General features: G+C 46.5%; 1 protein-coding gene across 1 annotated transcript in view; it reads left to right on the forward strand.

Moving 5' to 3' along the window:
• The window catches only part of LOC126190632 (cytochrome P450 6k1-like), a 174294-nt gene that overhangs the window by 45464 nt on the left and 106895 nt on the right, over window positions 1–21935 (forward strand). The gene's annotated exons all lie outside the window — the stretch shown is intronic.

The raw sequence follows: 21935 nt of genomic DNA on the forward strand, positions 1-21935 counted from the left end.
TCGAAAGCCACATTGGGTGTTTGGGAGGAGGTGGTTTTGGTGGAGGTGGAGATGGATGCGCCGGGAAAGGATGGATTCCAAGAGCTTGCTGAACACCGATGTGAGACAGATAGGACGATAGGAAGAGGCATCAGATGGAGGCTTATTGGGTTTGGAGAACATCAGGATACGGGAGGTTTTCCACAGGTCGGGATAGAAGCCAGTGGCAAGGATGACATTGTACAGGGTGGCAAGGAGGGAAAGGAAGGAGGGAGGGCAGTGTTTGAGGTGGCGGTAGGTAACGCAGTCGTGGCCGGGAGCAGTGTTGCGTTTAGTGCGGAGTGTGAGGCTGATGTCCTGTGTAGTGATGGGAGTGTTAAGTGCAGATGGTGGGGTGTGGCCCAAGTACTGGAAGCTAGGAGCAAGGGGAGGAACAGAGGTATTCGAACGGTCCATGACAGCAGGGAAGAGGGAATAATCAAAGTGGGGATCATCTGGGATGGAAAAAACATCAGAGAGGTGGGAGGCAAAGTGGTTGGCCTTACTGAGGTTGTCAGGAAAGGGACGGTCATTAAGGAGGAGAGGGTACCGGGGGGTGGGGCGGTTCCCAGTAAGGCGGTGGAAAGCAGACCAATACTTGGAAGAGTTTATGGGGAGCGTGGTGTTGAGTTGTGTACATGTCTGGCGCCAGGCACGGCGTTTCTTCGCAACAAGCAGGTTGCGGATGTGTCGTTGTAATCGCCGGTGGCGGGTAAGTGTATCCCGGTCACGAGTGCGGAGAAAAGAGCGGTAGAGGCGGCGGGACTCTCGAAGGAGAAGGACGGCCTGTGGAGGCAGGGCGGGGCGGTGAGGGTGGATGGCTTTGGTGGGGATATGGGTGGCGACGGCGTCAGACAAGGTCTGGTGCAGGAAGGCAGCAGTGCGAGAGATGTCATCAGGAGAATGGAGGGTAAGGTCGTGGCCGTCAACCTGGGTGTGAATGGAGTCCTGGTAGGCATTCCAGTTGGCACGGGAGTAATCATGGACAAGTTTAGGAGGGACGGCAGGGCGAGGAGCGTTGCAGGGATGGCGACCATTAGAGATAGTGAGGAGAACAGGAGCATGGTCACTGCCAATGGGGTCAAGGACATCTGCAGTGATGCGCCCAAAGAGGTTGGGAGAGGCAAGGACCACATCAGGAGTGGTGTTGGATTCGGGCCGGGTGTGCTGAGGCAGGGGAACCAGGTCTCCCTGGAGAGTGGTGAGAAACTGATGCCACCGCCGGAGGTCGGCAGGATCACGGCTGTGGATATTGAGGTCGGCGGCAATCACGTAGGTGGAGAAGGTGCGGTCAATGTGGGCCAGGAAATCGTACGGGATGGGGGTGGACTGGCGAGCTCATAGCGCCCCTTAAATGCACGTGAGCAGGCAGCCTTTCCCCTATCTCACCAGAGGGAGACACCAAAGCTGCGATTGCCACAGCGGCGCCACCGCCAGAAACGGAGGGCGACTGCTTCACACTACGCGCTGCAGCGCGCTCTTCAAAACAGCAATTTTTACCACGGCTCGCTGTTTGTATCTCCTCTATCTCTTTTTTCATCTACTTTACTATTTATTGTCCATTGGCTGAGGAGCGGGTTGCCTTTACCGCTGACAGTCCGCAGCTATGAGCCGCGGGCGGATGGAATAAAAATACAGAAAAAAAATACGTTGCGCCACTCCTTGCGTGGAACGAGTTGCACGCAGATGGTTTCATCTGTGACTGTAGACACGGCGACACCAGTATACACTTCAGTTACATCGTTTGGCGGGTGCCTGAATCGTGCCTGAATTGAAGGTTTTCGCAGCTGCACTTGTTGCGGCGGTGTTAACGCTTGTTTGCGTGGAATCGCTGCATAAGAAAAAAAACATGTTTCGATTCGTGACTGCATAAAGGCCAGAAGTCAGATCGGGTGCTCAGCGACCTTACTGAAAGAATTTATATTGGAAGACCCAAGAAGTTCCTTTAATTCTTTTATAATGTCATCATAACTGTTCACGTTTCTTCTAAGTAGAGGTAACAACGCAATAAGGAATAAAGATACTGTAATGCACGAAGCACTGCCGCCGAGACTGAAATTACAAATCAGATTGCGCGTTACAGTCGAGAACTCTCGCCCTGCTAGAAGATGCAGTTTTAGTTGGTGATGACGCCTTTCTATTAACACCAATAATTATCAACATAAACACCAATAATTATTCGAAGCAGGCAGCATTAACAACAGAATGGTTTGCAACCATTCTCTTGAAAATGGATATGTAGTGTGGCAATATTTCAAAGTTTAAATAGATGAATATTGGGTAAGTAATGCAGCTTCCATATTTGTATCGCCTTTCCTCCTCTCAGCAATATTTCTAAAAAAGAATTGGCCAATTCAAACCACGGGATTCAAGTCTTGTAGACGAGAGCAGTTACACAGCCAGATTTACACGTGCCTCTATTTTTCTTGATTCGTTTGTATATGTGCTCCAGGTTTAATGAATTTTGCCCTGCAGTTCATATATTGTCAACTCATCTGTGTTCAGACCGTATACCACGACCTCGAGTGCAGCAACACCTTGCTGCTTGTTTTTGTAACCGGCATAATTGAAATCACGAAAACCCCGATGCTAAGCATAGACATAAAAAAAGCGAACATTATCCTCCGTTCTCCAATTCATATTTCAGTTTTTTGACGCTCTAAGAACATACTTAACATCAAAACTCATGCAACTAGTGTCGCCAAAGTTGGAACAACCTGAAAGTGTCTAGTTTCACCAAAGAGTTGTGCAAACGCGCGGCGCGCAGGTGAAGTGACCGGTAGAGCGGCCGGCCGCTGCGGCCGAACGGTTCTAGGCGCTTCAGTCCGGAACCGCGATGCTGCTACGGTCGCAGGTTCGAATCCTGCCTCGGGCATGGATGTGTGTGATGTCCTTAGGTTACTTAGGTTTAAGTAGTTCAGAGTCTATGGGACTGATGACCTCAGATGCTAAGTCCCATAGTGCTCAGAGCCATACGAACCTATTGAACCGGTAGAGCAGTTGCGTGCAACCCCATGTCGTCGTGCGAACTGGGCTCTGGTGACGTAGCGAAATTGCGGTACCAACTCGTTTAGAGCGGATAGATAGAGCAATCGCTATGTCTGTTTGAGGTTTCCACAATGAGATTTTCACTCTGCAGCGGAGTGTGCGCTGATATGAAACTTCCTGGCAGATTTTAACTGTGTGCCCGACCGAGACTCGAACTCGGGACCTTTGCCTTTCGCGGGCAAGTGCTCTACCAACTGAGCTACCGAAGCACGACTCACGCCCGGTACTCACAGCTTTACTTCTGCCAGTACCTCGTCTCCTACCTTCCAAACTTTACAGAAGCTCTCCTGCGAACCTTGCAGAACTAGTCTCGGTCGGGCACACAGTTTTAATCTGCCAGGAAGTTTCATATCAGCGCACACTCCGCTGCAGAGTGAAATTCTCATTCTGGAAACATCCCCCAGGTTGTGGCTAAGCCATGTCTCCGCAATATCCTTTCTTTCAGGAGTGCTAGTTCTGCAAGGTTCGCAGGAGAGCTTCCGTAAAGTTTGGAAGGTAGGAGACGAGGTACTGGCAGGAGTAAAGCTGTGAGTACCGGGCGTGAGTCGTGCTTCGGTAGCTCAGTTGGTAGAGCACTTGCCCGCGAAAGGCAAAGGTCCCGAGTTCGAGTCTCGGTCGGGCACACAGTTTTAATCTGCCAGGAAGTTTCTGTTTGAGGTTATCTGTCTTCAACAAAGTAGCAGTACCGTGGTAAACCTACGTTGAAATAGAAAGCACTAACGTGTCACTGAATTATTCACAAGTTCAGCAGCGCTGTAAGACGAACGTCTTGTCTGTAGGGAAGTATCATACTCGAAACATCTTAAGGAAACGCAGAAAGACTTGGACAGATTTTCCGATCAGTATAATTAATGGGAACACTATTTGTGGGATAATGTAAAATGCCAATGACAAGCAACGAAACAGTACCTGATTACAAGATTCGTGGCGTCCATCTCGAGCAAGTCACATCGTAGAAGTACTTAGTGGCAGTACTGGGAAGCGACATAAAATGCGGCCATCACGTCAAGTCACTACTGGGTCGGCAAACGGAAGACTCGGATCCGCTGGAAGAGTTATGGGGAACTCTGGTGTATCAGGTAGGGATGTGTACCGCGGTACGGATGCTGGAGGAACTGGAATGGTAATCCTCGGGACAAAGACTACGTTGTCGTCGCTGCAATTTAGAGAACCTGTACTCCGGCAGAACCGTCTAGCCATTACTCTGCAAGAATCGTACGTATCGCGTAGGGGTCGTGACAGTGAGACAAAAGATAAGGGCACCTACAGAACTTAACGGGCATTCATTACTCCCTCGCCCCCATGCGCGAATGGGGTGTGAGAGAAAATGTGCGAACCGTCCGCGAGGCGCTCGAGAGCGGTGGGCGCAGCCAGCCGCCGTAAGCACCGGTCACTTGCCAGCGGTCCAGCTGTGCCACGGGATAGCACGATGCGGCCAAGCGGACGCCGTCAGTTGGTTCCAAACGTTTGCACGAACGGGACGCGGTCTGCCGTTTGTCTTTCGAGCTACATTGTCTGAAATTTTTGAAGTGTTGGCAGAAGAGCCAACACTGTGTTGCTAGAGGAGGCCGAAATGCACGCGCTGACTGGCGTGAGGTCTGGAACAGTTAAGGGAATTAATAGTAGCAAATAAAGTACGTAGTTGATATAATACTTAACTTTAATCCACAGTTGGAGAACATCGCTCTTGAATGTACATGCTTTTAATATCTCAATATCAATTGCTAATAGCGCCTTGCTAGGTCGTAGCAACTGACGGAGCTGAAGGCTATGCTAACTATCGTCTCGGCAAATGACAGCGTATTTGTCAGGGTAGCATCGCTAGCAAAGTCGGCTGTACAACTGGGGCGAGTGCTAGTACGTCTCACTAGACCTGCCGTGTGGCTGCGCTCGGTCTGCCATCACTGACAGTGGCGACACGCGGGTCCGTCGTATACTAGCGGACCGCGGTCGATTTAAAAGGCTACCACCTAGCAAGTGTGGTGTCTGGCGGTGACACCACAATTTTCATCGGCGCTATTTGAGACCGTTGTATACATCTACTGTCAAGTCCGTGGATGTTATTGGGGCTTCTTCCATTCTATTTTCGGAATAGGACCTTTTTCTGTTGACTCTAATTATCGTACGACAGTATGCAGGTCGATCAAAGGGGGAGTTATTTTCCTATGATACTATTTAAAATTACTCTATGTCTTAAGCACGTACGTAAATCAAACGTATTTCCGATATTTTAGCATTCCAGTGACGACTCTAGTATTCTATCATTGCATCACCCTACATAGCTACTTATTCGTCTTTCATCAGTCACAACACTGCTGTATTCTTCTAAAGGACGCGAGAATTCTGCACAATTACATCTGATATTTTATACCACAGGACAAAAGAGACTGAAGTAGAGTATCACACGCTTCTGTGTAAAGACCATTTCAGTAGTGCTGCTCAAGATAGTACTTGCCAGACTGTTATTATTTCTAACTATAAAGCATTCTACAGATCGTAAGTCAACAAAAGCATCAATGGAGACTTACATAATTAAAACATGCAGTTACTCAGAGAAGATATCATGTGAAATAATATCAAACAGGTTTGAATTAAGGATAAGTAGCCTACACAGAATATTGTTCCTACTAACAAGTGTAAAGTCACACCATGCTTCTCTGACTTATTAAATTCTGTTAAAAAAAGTACATCGTTTCATGGAAAAAAATTACTTCCATCTCTCAAGGTATAAAAAGTATTAAACATACGGCAAAATGCGCATCTTTTTGTGTGCTATCATTCGTAAAAAAACCTTCTTTGCATGACTTGAACTGTTTACGGCAGGGGTTCCCAACAAAATTTTCTCGAGGACCCCCTCATTGAGCATGATTGGTACCTTGTCATATCACAGTATCAAGTGCCTAAAAAAGCCAAATTAAGAGTCTTTTTATACGTTTTCTATTTTTGGTACTTAGAAAAAACATTGACATTTTCATTATTGAAAAAATATTGAGCGGCCAATACAAAAAATCTGTTATCATACGAAATATATTTAATGCTCTCAGCTACAAATTATATTTTGATATGTTACTTACATTTTATATGCAGCAACGTATGGCCTAAAATTAACCACACACGAATTCTACGCAATGCATTTTTATCTCTGCAAACTTTAAAATTTCATGCTGTAATTTACGTAATTTGGTACAGCACAGTAATTATTACGAATTGAGGAAAGATATCAGGCTGTAACATGTAAAGCAATCGAATTTTTCATCTAACAGTTTCCTTACAATTTGGTGGTCGGTATTTCATAATGGCACTTACTTCCAGTCGCCAGCCACTGTGTCCGTGCGGTTCTTGGCGCTTCAATCCGGAACCGCGCTCCTGCTACGGTCGCAGGTTCGAATCCTGCCTCGGGCATGGATGTGTGTGATGTCCTTAGGTTAGTTAGGTTTAAGTAGTTCTAAGTCTAGGGGACTGATGACCGCAGATGTTAAGTCCCATAGTGCTCAGAGCCATTTGAACCATTTTGAAGTACTGCTAGGGGCTTGCAGGTAGGCAACCACTTGATACAACTCGGTGCCTGTTGCTTTGAGTGAAACGTGGGTAAAAGACGGTGTGACAGCCTTCCCATTCTGAGACACGCCCGTGGCGTGGTGGCATTATGCTGTATTATGGTGGAATTTGGTGTCGATGGGACCTCATTAACCCAACTTCGCACTTCAGGTCTGTTTTCCGCTCGCGTTGACACATTGCTGACTGAAGCGCCGTCGGGACCGAGGGTGAAGTCGCACGGCGCCAGCTTTAACAGCGTTTCAGGGGAAAGCTGCTGCCACCTTTGAGCCATATTTCAAACTTGTTGGCCGCAATGGAAGACTATTACGGGGTTTCCAAAACGTATTCCTGTAGTTTTCTCTTGCGTCAGTAAAGAGGGAAATTCGACTGAATCATATGCATGGCATTGTATACCACAACCGATGTCAAGAATAGGAAAAAAATTCAGAGACATCCCTTTTCAGTACGCCCTCGTAAATAAGGGAGTACCAGCTCACAAAAATCAGCTCGCACCTACTTCATAATTTTACAATTACTAAAAATGGCATTTCCTTCATATTCTGTAATACCTGTAACCTCTCTCATCCTACATACTCCCAGAAATGTAAGGCCCGACCCCCTCCTACCACTCCTGAACTCACCGTTCCTGTCCGCCCTCTGGACGCCCCCACCTCTCCCGTCAATTCCCTTCGCCCGCCCCCTACCGCTGAGGACATCATCAGATTCCTCACCATCGTCCTTCAGAATGTTCATCCTTTTCAGAGCCCGCACACCCTCCAACAGATATCCCTCGCCGCCCGTTCCGTTTTCCAACTAAAAATGTACGCCACCTACTCCAACAACCAGGCCCATTTCACCTTCTCCCGTCTTGACACCCTCGTTTAAATCCCTGCCATGGCGCGACAGCACCGTATCCTTTTCAACAACATCCGCTCCCTTCCCGCCAACAAGAACTTCTTCCTGCACACCCTTGCCACCCATTGCGTGGATGCCTTCCTCCTCAATGAAACCTTCCTCCAACCCCACCACACCGTCCTACCTCCTTCACAGCTCCGATAATCCCCTCCCGATTGCGCGTGGCGGAGTTGTCATTGGTCACCACCGCCAGATCCCCATTCGGCTCCAACCTCTCCTTCCCGACCCCACCGAACACCTGATCCTCAGTCTCTTCTTCCCCGGCCTTACTGTTACCTGCGCCACCATCTATGTACGCCCTAACGCCCCTATTCCTTTCGACTTCCTCTCCCACATTGACCGTACCTTCTCCTCCTACGTGAACGCCGCCGACCTCAACATCCATAGTCGTTCCGCCGCCCAGTTACGGCGGTGGCATGGCTATTCCCGTGCCAACTGGAATGCCTACCAGGATACCCTTTCCACCCAGGTCGATAGCCACCCCTTCACCTACCACCACCCTGACGATGTAACCCATGCCGCCTCCTTTCTCCAGCAGACCTTGTCTGAGGCCGTGGAGGCCCACGTCACTACTGTCGCCGTCCACCCCCACCGTCCTACCTTACCCCCACAGGCCGTCCTGCTCCTCCGTGAATCCTGCCATATCTACCGTGCCTTCCTCCGCACGCGTGACCCGGACACACTACGACGCCACCGGCAACTCCAGCGACACATTCGTAATTTGCTCGCGGCTAAGAAACGCCGGGACTGGCGACAGACATGCACCCGTTTAAATGCTACCCTACCAATCAACTCGTCCAAGTTCTGGTCCGCCTTCCGTCGCCTTACCGGAAATAAACCCTCCCCCTACTATCCTCTTCTCCATAATGATCACCCCTTCCCTGACTCCCTTAGTAAGGCCAATCACTTTGCCTCCTACCTCTCCGATGTTTTCTCCATCCCCAATGATCCCCAGTTCGATTGCTCCCTCTTCCCGGATGTCCACGATTGAACTGACACCTCTGTCCCTCCCCTCGCACCTGGTTTCCAGTACTTGGACAACATTGCACACACGGAACTCAATGCCCCTATCACTTCACAGGATCTCATTGCTACACTCCGCACGAAACGCAACACCGCTCCTGGTCACATTCGTGTCACCTACCGTCACCTTCGTGAAGCTCCTGTCTCTTTCCTCTCCACCCTGGCCAGGCTCTACAATGTAGTCCTGTCCACTGGTTACTACCCCGACCTGTGGAAAACCTCCTGTATCCTGATGTTCCTTAAACCTGGCAAACCGCCGTCCGCCGTCTCCTCCTACCATCCCATCAGCCTTACCTCAGTCTTCAGCAAGGTCCTGGAATCTATCCTCACCCGCCGCATCCACCAGCATCTCTGCCAGCACTGCCTCCTTCCCGTTACCCAGTGTGGCTTTCGGCCGTCCTTCTCTTCCGACGATCTTCTCCTTCAACTCACTCATCTACTTTCCGGCCAGCTTAATTCCCGTCGCTCCGCAATCTTCCTCTCCCTAGACCTCGAACGAGCTTATGACCGCGTATGGCATTCCGGTCTCCTCTTCAAGCTCCAAACCTTCGCCCTTCCCATTAACTACATCCGTCTGATCGGCTCCTTTCTCTCCCACCGTCCTTCCTACGTCACCATCCATAACACAGACTCCTACACATTTTTCAGCCAGTTTGCCCCAAGGCTCTGTCCTCTCCCCCCTTCTGTATCTTTTGTATACGGCGGACATGCCGCCGCCGTCACCCCCGTCCACCTTCTCCAGTTTGCCGATGACACCGCCTTCCTTGCCCTTGCCCCCAACCTGCAGCGCTCCCAACACCTTCTCCAATCCCATCTTGACCGGTTCACTGCTTGGTGCAACCAGTGGTTGCTCACGGTCAATCCCTCCAAAACCCAGGCGATCATTGTAGGCAAAACCACCCCTTCCTTCCGCCTCCTTGATTTCTATCTCACCATCTATGGCCGTCCTATCGCCCTCACTCCCACCCTTAAGTACCTTGGCGTCGCCTCTCCTGGACTCCCCATCTCCGGACAATCCAAGCCAAGGCACACTCCCGACTCTGTCTCCTCAAGCTCCTTTCTGGCCGTACATGGGGTCTGGACCCCTCCACCATCCTCCACACCTATAAATCCCTCATCCGCCCTATCCTTTGTTACGCCCATCTGGCCTGGATCTCCGCCCCCCCCCCCTACCTTTTATAAATCCCTCCAAATCCTTGAACGCCATGCTCTCCGCCTTGCCTATCGCATCCGTGTCCCCATCCTGTACGATCTCATCCCCTTCCCCCACCTCATCCTTTTCCTTGAAAGGATACAGATCCTGTACACCTCCCGCAAACTCGATCCTCCTCATCCGCTTATCTCACCCATCCTCTCCCACCCCCGCCTGCTGCCACGCCTGTATTCCCACGTCCCACCCGGTCTCCATCTCTCCACCCTCCTTACCCTCTCCCAAGGTGGCTTCCGCCAGCTCCCCCTCCCTGATGATGTCCTCCTCCCCTCCATCTACCCATCCTATCTTGATCCTCACCCCCACTTCCTGTGTCCTTTCCTTTAGGCACCCTCCCTCCCTTCTCTTTCCTTCTCCCCTGTCCCTCCACCCCTCTTCCCCCGGGCTTCCCCTCCCCCTTCCTTCCTTCCTCCTATCTCCCCTGCCCGTGGCATCTGCTCTCCCTTCTCCCTCTCCCCCCCCCTCCTCCTCTCTTGGCAGGTCCTCGGACTCGTACACAGTTAGTGAACATTCGCGCGCCGGAGATCAACGCCTCGTGTTCTGTGTGTGCCGTCGTTTTGTGCTTAAGTGGTTCAGTGTTATTCGTTTTGTGCACCTACGTGCACGTGTGACAATTTTCGTCTATGTATGTGTCGAAGTGTCTGAACAAATTTTATCTTGGACTCTACGCCCGTGAACGGCCCCATGTATTTTAAGAAGTGTTTGTCTCCGTGTGTCTGTCCACCGTATTTTTTTCTCTAAATATCTTCATTTGTATCTTTTGTGTTTCTCTGCGGCCCAAGAGCGGCGTAGTATGCTGCTGCTGGCCTGCCTGTACACAGGTTTCAAAATAACAATAAAGAAAAAAAAATCATATTCTCAGTCACCTGTGGATAGCTTATTCATTAAAAGTTAGTTACATCCATCACTTTACAAATAAATATTCAATAAACATTCATTCTCTCTATGTTACAATGATTAATCGTTCGCACTTTAAATCATGGCACCAACAATTAAGAACACCATACACAGACATACATCAACATGACACAAACATTCACATGAAAACACTACATTGCCACGTCGAGTGGCCGCGCGGTTTGAGGCGCCATGTCACGGACTACTTGGCCCCTACCGCCTCCTCCGTCGGGCATGGGTGTGTGTGTGTTACTCTTAGCGTAAGTTATGTTAAGTAGTGTGTAAGTCTAGGGACCGATGACCTCAGCAGTTTGGTCCCTTAGCAATTCAAACACTTTTTTTTTAATACACAACATTAATATTTCAAAGATGATGTATTTTTTGGATACCTAGATCATGTTTATAATAAAGTTATGTACAATTTGTTAAACCTTTTTCAGATGATGTATTCCCTGCACTAACTTACAACATGTAATTAGGTAACTCCACATTGTGTCCAGTGGTTTCCTAATAAGAAGTACATAAGCAAAAGAAAAAAGAAAAAAATAACAGAAATGACAAGTTATGTAAATAACAGACTCCAACAACTCTGATGAAGTGCTTAAAAGATTCACCATTAAATAGAGAGCTTGGACAAGAGCAATAAAATTGTAGACAGCCGTTATCATTAAACTTCCGTCACTTGAGAGTAATCATAGATCAACGAAACTTTGTGGAAACTTTTTTAAGAAAATGTGTAAGAGAAATAACGACTAATCCATTGAAAGAAATACGTTTTAATTCACACAAGAGAGGGTGACGTTTTTAATTGTGTACCATTTTTACGCTACGTGTCACAAACGTGGCTTAACGTGATAACCATATGCACCAACGACAGCTTGGTACTGTTTAACAACTACTAACAGTGCATTTCGAAAGGCGGACCTCGGAACGTCCAGCTGACGTGGCACAGCTCGTGCACTGCTCGGAGATCACACACTACGTCCAGCATTCTCAGTCATGACAACAGTAACTTCTTCAAAAACTTGAGGCGCAATTCCTCTACAAGGAGCAATTCCCAGTTCTCCAGTTAATTCGAACTTCCGAATCATGTACTCAGTGCAGAAAGAGGACCTCTCCGTATTCCTTTAAAGCGCTGATACTTGCGAAGAGCAGCAGTATTATTGGTGTTCCTTTGATAAAACAACATCGCGTGTAAAGGCCTGCTCCCCTTTCCCAGACCCATGTTGGTGTCTGTGACTGTAGTGCACTCTGACAGTCGTTTTCCAATCCTACGTCGCCGTACCAGTACTTGCGCCTCACTAACAACGCAAATTCGGCAGCGGACTGTCTGAACACTATTCCTATGAAGTTGGGTACTCACACAGCAAATATTTTTCCGTCTGCACTTGCTCATTCGGCGAAAGTTTAATTACAACCACGGTGTACATTAAAATTGCTCCATGGGTCACACCCTACAGGTACACTGTGAACAAAGTATACATATTGCATAAAACTGTATTTTCCCTCAAAATGGAATGTTGAAAGACACATATACTACATTATACACTATGTGATCAAAAGTATCCGGACGGCTCGCTGAAAATACCTTACAGGTTCGTGGCGCCCTCCATTGGTAATGCTAGAATTCAATATTGTGTTGGCCCACCCTCAGCTTTGATGACCACTCTCGTAGGCATACGTTCAATCACGTGAGGGAAGGTTTCTTGGGGAACGGCTGCCCATTCTTCACGGTGTGCTGCACGGAGGAGGTGAGGCCTGGCACGAAGTCAGCGTTTCAAAAACTCCCAAAGGGTTCTATAGGATTCATGTCAGGACTCTGGGCAGGCCAATCCATTACAGGGATGTTACTGTCGTGGAACCACTTCGCCACAGGCCGTGAATTATGAACAGACGCTCGATCATGTTGAAAGATGCAATCGCCATCCCCGAATTGCTCTTTAACAATGGGATGCAAGAAGGTGCTTAAAACATCGATATATGCCTGTGCTATGATAGTGCCACGCAAAACAACAATGAATGCAAGCCTTCCATGAAAACATCGATCACACCACAATATCACCGCCTCCGAATTTTATTGTTGGCACTACACACGCTGGCAGATGACGTTCACCGGACATTCACCATACCTACACTCTGCCATCGGATCGTCACACTGTGTACCGTGATTCGCCACTCCACACAACGTTTTTCCATTGTTCAATCGGCCAACGTTTACGCTCCTTACACCAAGCGAGGCGTCGTTTGCCATTTACCTACGTTATGTGTGGCTTATGAGCACCCGCTCGACCATGAAATCCAAGTTTTCTCACCTCCCGTCAAACTTTCATAGTACTTGCAGTGGATCCTGATGCAGTTTGGAATTGCTGTGTGATGGTCTGGATACATGTCTGCCTATTACACATTACGACCCTCTTCAACTGCCGGCAGTCTCTGTCAGTCAAATGGCTCTGAGCACTATGGGACTCAACATCTTAGGTCATAAGTCCGCTAGAACTTAGAACTACTTAAACCTAACTAACCTAAGGACATCACACACACCCATGCCCGAGGCAGGATTCGAACCTGCGACCGTAGCAGTCCCGCGGTTCCGGACTGCAGCGCCAGAACCGCTAGACCACCGCGGCCGGCCTCTGTCAGTCAACATCTGCAATGGCACTATGCTATTCTGCGGCAGAGTATGCCTGTCCTGTGTGGTGTAATTCAACTCATGCCAAACAGTTGGATGCAGCTCTCAACGAATCCTGCGGAATTATAACAGGTTGCCTGAAATCTACTCCAGCCGAATGGCTTTACTACCTCGCAGGAATAGCACCACCCCCTGTTCGAAGAGAGATAGCTGCGAGCAATGAAAGAAAGGCAGTGGAACTGGAAAATACCCATCCTCTGTATGGGCATGAATTGTATCCAAAACGACTGAAGTCAAGAAAGAGTTTCCTCAGGACATCAAAGGGACTTCGAACCACAGCTGAAAAAACTAGGTTACAACTATGAAGGGCTACGACCTACCTTCCCCCTGGCTGGAAAAGAGTTGTTGAAGCTTCACCTTGTGATGTTACAAAATAAAAGTGATGTTGTTATTCAATGGAAAGTTGGAAATTGAGATTTCGCTTACTGTTTTATCAATCACAATTGGCGTAAGACTCATGGATTGACCATTGTCATAAAATATTGCATTATGAGATGTAAATAGTTTTTACTTGCAGTTTCGCGTGGCTTGAAGCAGTCACAGTCGTCTTTCTAATTACTTCATGATCGTAGATACGATCATACCCGGTTGTGAAGTTATTGTTATGACAAAACAATCTCCTAAGGGACCAGAAAGTTCTTAAGGGCGCAAAAACAACTGTAACATCACACAAAAGGGAAATTCAATATTAAAACTGGTGCAAGGAGACGATCAAACAGTTTTCTTTTTATCAATGTAACTCGCACATTGGACCGCTGATCTTGGTGTCTGTAATCTTAGCAAAATGCATAATTAAAATGAAAATAATACTGAGGAGATGATAGGAATGAGCACTGCTAAATGATTCAGTATTCCCAGAACAAATATTTATTATTACTAAAACATATATCGTACCTTAAGCTTAGTACTACAATGACGGTAGATTTTTATGTCCGTATCATGTCCATTGAGCGTTCTTTCATATATCCATTGTCCTCTTGAGTCGCTCGTGCGTCGTCACGATAAGTTATAACAGTTCTTCTTCACTCAAACTTAGATATAACACGTTTTTATACATTTAGTAAAAATTAGATCAGACTGCCACAAATCTGCGTCCGTCTTACTTAAGAAAAACAGAACAAGTGTTAAGCGCTCAAGGCTTCATTTGTTCTCCAGCGAACAAAATAGTGAAGGATCGCATATCTATCCGTATTTTTCTGTTTATATTGCCGCCCAAAGACGACGAATTACACTATTTAGAAGATTCCACCGTCGCTATGCGACGCCTTATTATACATTAATCATTATTTATAAACAAGTATTTGCCTTCTGGCTGAAAGTATTAACTACTCGTATTTGCTGTTTTAATGAAGTCAAAAATAGCGAATATCACAACCTCCATGCCTTGACGGGGAATGGACAACTTGGAAGTCCCTGAATAGACTGAGACCCGTAGTTGGAAGATCAAAAGTTAGCTTGGCAAGCTGTGGATGCACTGATCCAAATGATATCCGGTGTGACTGTGGAGAAGAACAGGCAGTTCGACACTTGTTTCGGTGACAGTTGTGCCCAGTCTCCCGTACAGAAGATGCTTTTCAACAAGCAACAGATAATGCACTGGAAGATTATAAAAACGCGTAGAAAGAGTATTTTTTGTGCAAACAGACACTTTTTAAATGGAGCAATGCTTATGGACATTAACAGACTAAAAATAAGGCAAAATACAATGTGGTTTTTGTTGCAGGAGTAATGCGAGTCATTTACGAGGTATCGTAATATGCAAAGTTTCCACACCGACACTTTTCTGCGCCATTCAATTTGCGCAGTTACTACGTACGATGTAGTTACAGTGTGCTTCTGTGTTTCTTGAGTGCACTGCGACGTAGTCAGTTAGTGTTCGACAGTCCAAGCAGGGAGTGGACGATGGGAGTTACCACCGCAGAAAAATCAACATGTTCATAGTGTTTGGAGAGTGTAACAAGAGGAAGTTCGTTCTTGTATGACGTATGCGGCAAGGTATCTCCATAGACTTCAACCATCTCGGTAATTATTTATCAGCCTCTTCAATTAGTTACGTGAAAGTAGTAGTATAACACCTAGACAACATAACAGAAGGAAACAATTGACAACAGAAGAGGGAGAAGGATTGTTCTTGCTGCTGTTGCAGTTGATCCGCACGTTAGCTCGCGCGCAATCGCACGAGGAAGTGGCATCTGTCGGGCAACTGTCCTATACATTCCCCAATCCTTATCACATCTCTCCCCACCAAGACCTGCAAGGAAACGATTATGAGAATCCTGTTAACTTCTGTATATGGGAACTTTAAGAAAGGATACTCCAGATGTATCGTGTATCTTGTTTAGTGACGAAGCCACATTCACCAATCGTGACCAGGTAAACCGCCGAAATATGCGCTTTTGGTCTGTTTACAATCCCCATTGGCTTCGTCAGCTGGAACGTTAGCGTCCATGGAGTGTAAACGTGTGGTGTGAGTTAGTGAACCTTACCTCAAAGGTCCGTTTTTCATAGATAGACCACTGAAAGCGCGCAGGCATCGCAACCTCCTAACAGATTATCTTCTGCGGATGGCAGAAGATGTTTCGCTGTAGAGTACGAGGAATCTGTGGCACAAAGACGACGGCTGTCGAGATCGTAGTGCTGGAAGGGCTGCAGCACGTCTTAATGACTTGTTTCCAAGCCGGCCGGGGTGGCCGAGCGGTTCTAGGTGCTACAGTCTGGAACCGCGCGACCGCTACGGTCGCAGGTTCGAATCCTGCCTCGGGCATGGATGTGTGTGATGTCCTTAGGTTAGTTAGGTTTAAGTAGTTCTAAGTTCTGGGGGACTGATGACCTCAGAAGTTAAGTCCCATAGTGCTCAGAGCTATTTGAACGATTTTGAACTTGTTTCCAAACTGTTCGATTGAATGCAGAGGCCACTCCTCGATTTGAAGCACACAGACTTCTTTTTCTGTGGGGAAAGCTGAAAGATGCTACCTACAACGACATACCAACTACATCTGATAATATGTAGTTACGTACTGCTGCAGCCTGCTCTGACATCTCCGCTGGAATGCTAATATATGTGCAGCATCCGTTCCATACCAGACTGGAAGTGTGTATTCCCACTCCTAGTGGTCGCTTTGAACACAGTCTGTTACGGTCAACTGTCTCGTTAATGGTAAGAATCCACATAACTAGTGCATGCACTTTTGTTGTTGTTTAGTGTGTGCTGCCACAGATATTGTAGAAATGCAGGTGAGGGAAATTTTCAAAATATGATATCTCGTAAACGACTCACACTAGTATCCTGCAACAAACACCACTGACATTCTAATTTACCCTACTTTTTGTTTATTAATGTCAATAGGCATTGTTCCATTTAAAAACTGTATTTGCACTGGAAATCGCACTTTCTAAATCTATTGATTGGCTAAAAATATGAGACACTGACTGCCGATCTATTCTGTGAAAACAGCACATCAATCGTACTTTGCATTTCGGCAGTATCTGCACAGCAAGTGAGCCGTGCGTGGCTAGTGTTCCCGCCGTCGCGTGTTTCGCACCCTGTTTTTAAAGTATTTGCACCTCGCTACGTTACTTTAAATTACTACTGTCACCGAGTCGCTGCTTTGCCTGACCGCGAGCGGCGTAAGCAGTGCGTATCGACATACCCCTCCCGCAGTATTTTTGCGCGACTGCTATTACTTCCCGCTCGTTGTCTGTTCGAAGTGAGTTGTTCGCAGGCCGGACCGGCAGTTCACGTCGGGAGTTCGAGTTCGGGGTCTGCCAGTCAGTGGGAACGCGTCTGGAGCGCAGTCCGGACCTGCCGGGCGGGGAGTCGCAATGCGGCACTGGTGCAGTCGGGTTGGAGCAACAGTGAGGTCTGCGTCGACACGGCTCACCCTACCAGTGCTGCCACGCATCACTTGAGCCGGGCCACGGTCTCGGTGCATCGTCGGTCGGTCGTCCTACCGGACGATGCGTTTTGGCTCGCCGATCGTTCTCGAATCGGCTGTGTGTGTGTGTGTGTGTGCATCGGCCTTCCGATTTGTCTTCGTGCGTGCTTAGTTACTCTCGGGTATCGTTCAGGTCTTGGTGCAAGTGTTTGTCAGGTTGTGTCTGTAGTTCACGTATGTCCACTGACGACTATCTTAGATGTTCTCGGTATTCTGAGGAGTCGGTCGGGTGTTGCGGACAAGGGAAGTTATCTCCACGCTGTGCAATCGTCTGGGACCGCTAGCACCCCTAAGCAGTGTCGGAGCGTGTGCGGAGCTGTCCGACCGCTACGAGCTTCGTGGTACCGACCCGGGACGTCAAAGTTGAGTAGTGGTGTCAACTATCTAAACCACGTCCATTCATGTTGCGGTGGTTCGTGTTGGTGGTCTGCTGTTGGGGAGGTTTTCCTGTGAGCAACACAGTGTTTCTACTGCTGAAATTTAGCCGCACGTCCTGCCCTGTGCGCGGCCTTGAAGCGGTTACGCCGGCGTGAAAACGCGGAATCGGCCCGCAAGTAATACTAGGTGGGCTCGATTCGCTTTCTAATCGGGCCCCCAGTGGGTTGTCACCCGAAGAGGATTCGTTGGACGCGTCGGACATGAAGACCACGGAAGAGGTTACGTGCCTATCGTCGGATGAGGATGTTCCGCAGGGGTCGCGCTGCACGCCCGAGGCGTTGGATACGCCGACGGACAAATCTAACTAAACCATATTGTGGCCGTATGTGTAAATGGCGCACCGAATACACTCAAACCGGTGGTGTTAGGTTCAAGTATGGGAAGATGGGATCCGCTGAGAAGCATGACGAATATGCAATTAATTTTTCCAAGTTACAGCATTATGAGATTACTGACGAATTTAAGTTTTTTTCTAACAAATATGCTGGTGTAATCATTAATAAAGTTATTATTTTGGTCGACTACAATTTGAGTGCACCAGTGGAATTTTCTGACTTGTGGCCGTTAGTGTTCAGGTTACCTGACCTGGGCACTGATGTAATTGCAGGCAGCGTCCTTTCCTCATCTATTGCCGCTGTCCAACATGGTGTGTAGTTTTGACAGCTAATACATTCTCCATTGTGGACTGTCACGTTTGTAACCTTTCCGGTTTGAGTTCTCATGTACTGATTGACGGGAAGCAAGCCGTTGTGTCGGTCGGTCTGTGGCTGTCCCCTGGTTGGGTTTCGACGTATCAAGTGTAGTTGGGCTCACCACCTGTCTCACCTAAGTGAACGAGGGCAGACCGACCTCCCTCTAGGCTTCTGAGTGCCACTGGTGTTTAATTATCTGTTGTCAGATACTTTAAATTTAAGGCTTACGGTTATTTTGGTTTTCTTAAAAATTTTGCAAAATTAATTTCTAAATTTTTCTTTCAAGCTTAAACATTGCGGCCTTCTGCCTTTAAAAGATTATGGTAATATATTTTAAAATTTTGGCACTTACTTGTGGCCTTCAGCTATTGGTATTGCACATTGCATAAGTATGTTCTATCTGCTTAGCCTTAGGGCTTTACATGTAGCCGTGAGAAGTTTTTTAAATTTATTTGATTTGCATCTTTAATTGCATTTTAATGTTGTTGATTTTTAAGATTTCTTGTTAAACATTCTGGCCTTCTGCCTTTAAAAGTCTATGGTAATATATTCTAAAATTTTAAAATTTAATTGTGGCCCTCAGTCATTGGTATTGCACTTTGCATATGTTTGCTTTTTTAAATTATTTTATTGCTATATTAATTGGATTTTTATCTTGCTGATTTTTTAAGATTTCTTGTTTGGAGGCCTTCTGCCCTGAAAGAGGTGCATTCGGTAAAGGTCCGGCTATGTGCCGCTTTGGTTGTAAAGGTTATTAAGTTACAATAAATGACAATTAGAAGGAGAAACTGACCTCAACCTTTGGCCCTTTCCACAATCCTACTACCTGTTCTGGCCAGCGGCTTTAGCGGGCGTCTCAGCAAGTTTTAGGTGATTCACTCTACGCGCAGTATTATCTGGGACCGTGTGTATATATTCGCAGATAATACAATGCTGAAAGCACAAACACTGTTCATTATTTCGGAAAAACCAGACTGTTTATCACTAGAGTTGTTTCACCTTTTGGTCAGCACGAAAAACGAAATGAAATGATAAAGTTAATGTTTGTTGACTTGTAAGAGAAAACCTAGTGGAAGTGGGATACGATTTGTGAGCTTGAATTTAAAGTTTATGCATGTAACTTTCCCAGACGTCCATGTTTGGTTAACAAAAGTTAGTTATTACGGTTGCGCACCACTCTTCTCAGTGTACAGAACAATACCGTTTACGTTCAGAATTGTAGTACCTATGTTCATATAGCAATGATGCATGGAAGTGTCTTTATGGATTAATAAAATGCTATCATGAACTATGTATCAATGGTTATCCTTAGTAGCAAATTGAGTTGTAAACTGCAGTGTTCATCAAAGTAGATGGAACAGATTGTCTCTGTAAACCACGTGTGTACTAAAATTAGAGTTCCAAAATGGTTTGTACACAAGCGACACTCCTGATATCCTTTGGTTTGCTTTGTTTCACGTTGCTTCGCATGAGCAGCACATTAATGAAGTCTCCTGCATTCACAACATTCAGACCCCACGAAAAGTAACTGGCATCCAAGATCGACTGATAGATTGTCGGATTTTTCACATAGAAGTAGAGGAGTTGTAACTCAAGGCATGGCTCCTCATGCTGCTGGATGGCATCTGTCAATCTGCTTCCCTGTGAGATTAGTCGGAGAATGGTAGGTGACTGGTTTGTAGTGTATGCCACTTCTGTTGTCCTCAGATGTGGTGTGACGTATTCGTACAGTGCTGAGAGCCGACAGGACCCGACGGTGCCACACGTGGAGTGTGGGGTGGCCTGTTCGCCAATAGCAAGGTGGCGTCATGTTTTGGATCATTAAAAAGGTGCGGAAGTTTTGTTTACTGTGTGTAGAATTGGCTGCACGCCGCCCGACGAACTTGCAGACGACATGATGTGCACTGAGGGAAACGGCAACAGAAAAAGAGCACAAAATATACCGCAGGCAGCGACAACAGTACTTAACGTACAATAAATAAGATTTAAAGAACCCACTGATGATGGCGATATTTGTCGCTGAAACTAGTTTGGGAAATAAACAAGTAAACAAATGACAAAGTGTTTTGCATGAAGGCGGACTCACAATTCCCATACTGTTGTTTTTCTAGGCAAACCTCGGACCAAATGGAAGAATTCCAAGACAAAGTTGCCGAGAAGTTTGCACTGAGCAAAGAAGAATTTGATATATCTATTTGTTGTAAATATCTATGTATGAAAAGTGTTCAGCACAGGCTCCTCACTTTGAGGAGGATAGTAATCCACCATCATCCCCTCTTACTGGAAGCTACGTGGAATTTGCACACAAGTAGAAATTATTTTATATGAGACTATATGTCTAACTTTTTCTTTCGATACTTATTGACTGTTAGTTCATCAGGTTTCGTTGGTACTTATTTGAAGAGCGAGAGACCAGTCCACCTGCAACATTCATAGAACCAGAGGTATGCTGTATGGATGTAAGTCCATATATTCTATATTAGCCACGGCATCCCACGTATCTACCAGTAATGATGATGTGGGTGCATAGTGTGTTTGTGTGTGTATGTGTGTATGTGTGTGTGTGTGTGTGTGAGAGAGAGAGAGAGAGAGAGAGAGAGAGAGAGAGAGAGAGAGAGAACGATGGCTGGTGCTGTTGATGGCAGAGAATTATAGGCAGCGCTTCCCACCAGCACGGGATCATGACGATCTAACGCGCCAATTGGACAGAATTTGGCACGATGTCCCTTACGAGGACATCCAACAACTCCATCATCCAGTGTCAGACGAATCACTGCTTGCACACGAGCCAAAGGTCACTGACTTTCTCCATTTGTGAAGATGTATCTCTTGAATAAACCGTCCAATTTTTCTGAAATTTTCATCATTTATTTGTTTGTACGTGTGCATCACATCTACAGATTTCCGACCCCTTCGAAAAATTCCTCCGTGGTGCGTCGGCTTTTTTTTTCTCTTAAAGTGTATTTAGATATTTTTCTGATTTGTATATAGCTATATGAACGCAAAATTAAATTTCTACTTAATTCTGTAGAACTAATTTTCCTTTTCTTTGTCTTAAGATAAAGTTTACGTATATATGAAACAACAGCATAACAATATTGTCCATCAGTCTACGTGTTTGGGAATTTTTGAAACTGAAGATGTAATTCATGACTCGCGAGCTATGACATGAATAGACAGTCTATTTAGAACGAGGGAAAAAAGCAATAAGAGAAGTGAGGTGCAGGAAGTATGTGGGAGACATTTCAGCTTTATTTTTTTCCCATGGCATAAGATAATATTCTTTTTTATGTATTTTTCTGCTAACATGTTTGACATTTCAGACTCTATGTCTTCTTGTATTTACATATCACCTCACATAGCAATATGCATTGCTTTAACCTAAGGAATTTTCAGGTTGAATTTGCCTCTTACACTTATGTATTTGTTGAGTTTCTTTATAATGTATACTCTCTGTATAAATTGTTACCATAGCACGTGGCGCCATTAGTACAACAGCTATGTTGAGTGTAGTACTGTAGTGAGTGCTCATA

This window comes from Schistocerca cancellata, chromosome 6 (assembly GCF_023864275.1).
Source record: "Schistocerca cancellata isolate TAMUIC-IGC-003103 chromosome 6, iqSchCanc2.1, whole genome shotgun sequence".
NCBI lineage: Eukaryota > Metazoa > Arthropoda > Insecta > Orthoptera > Acrididae > Schistocerca > Schistocerca cancellata.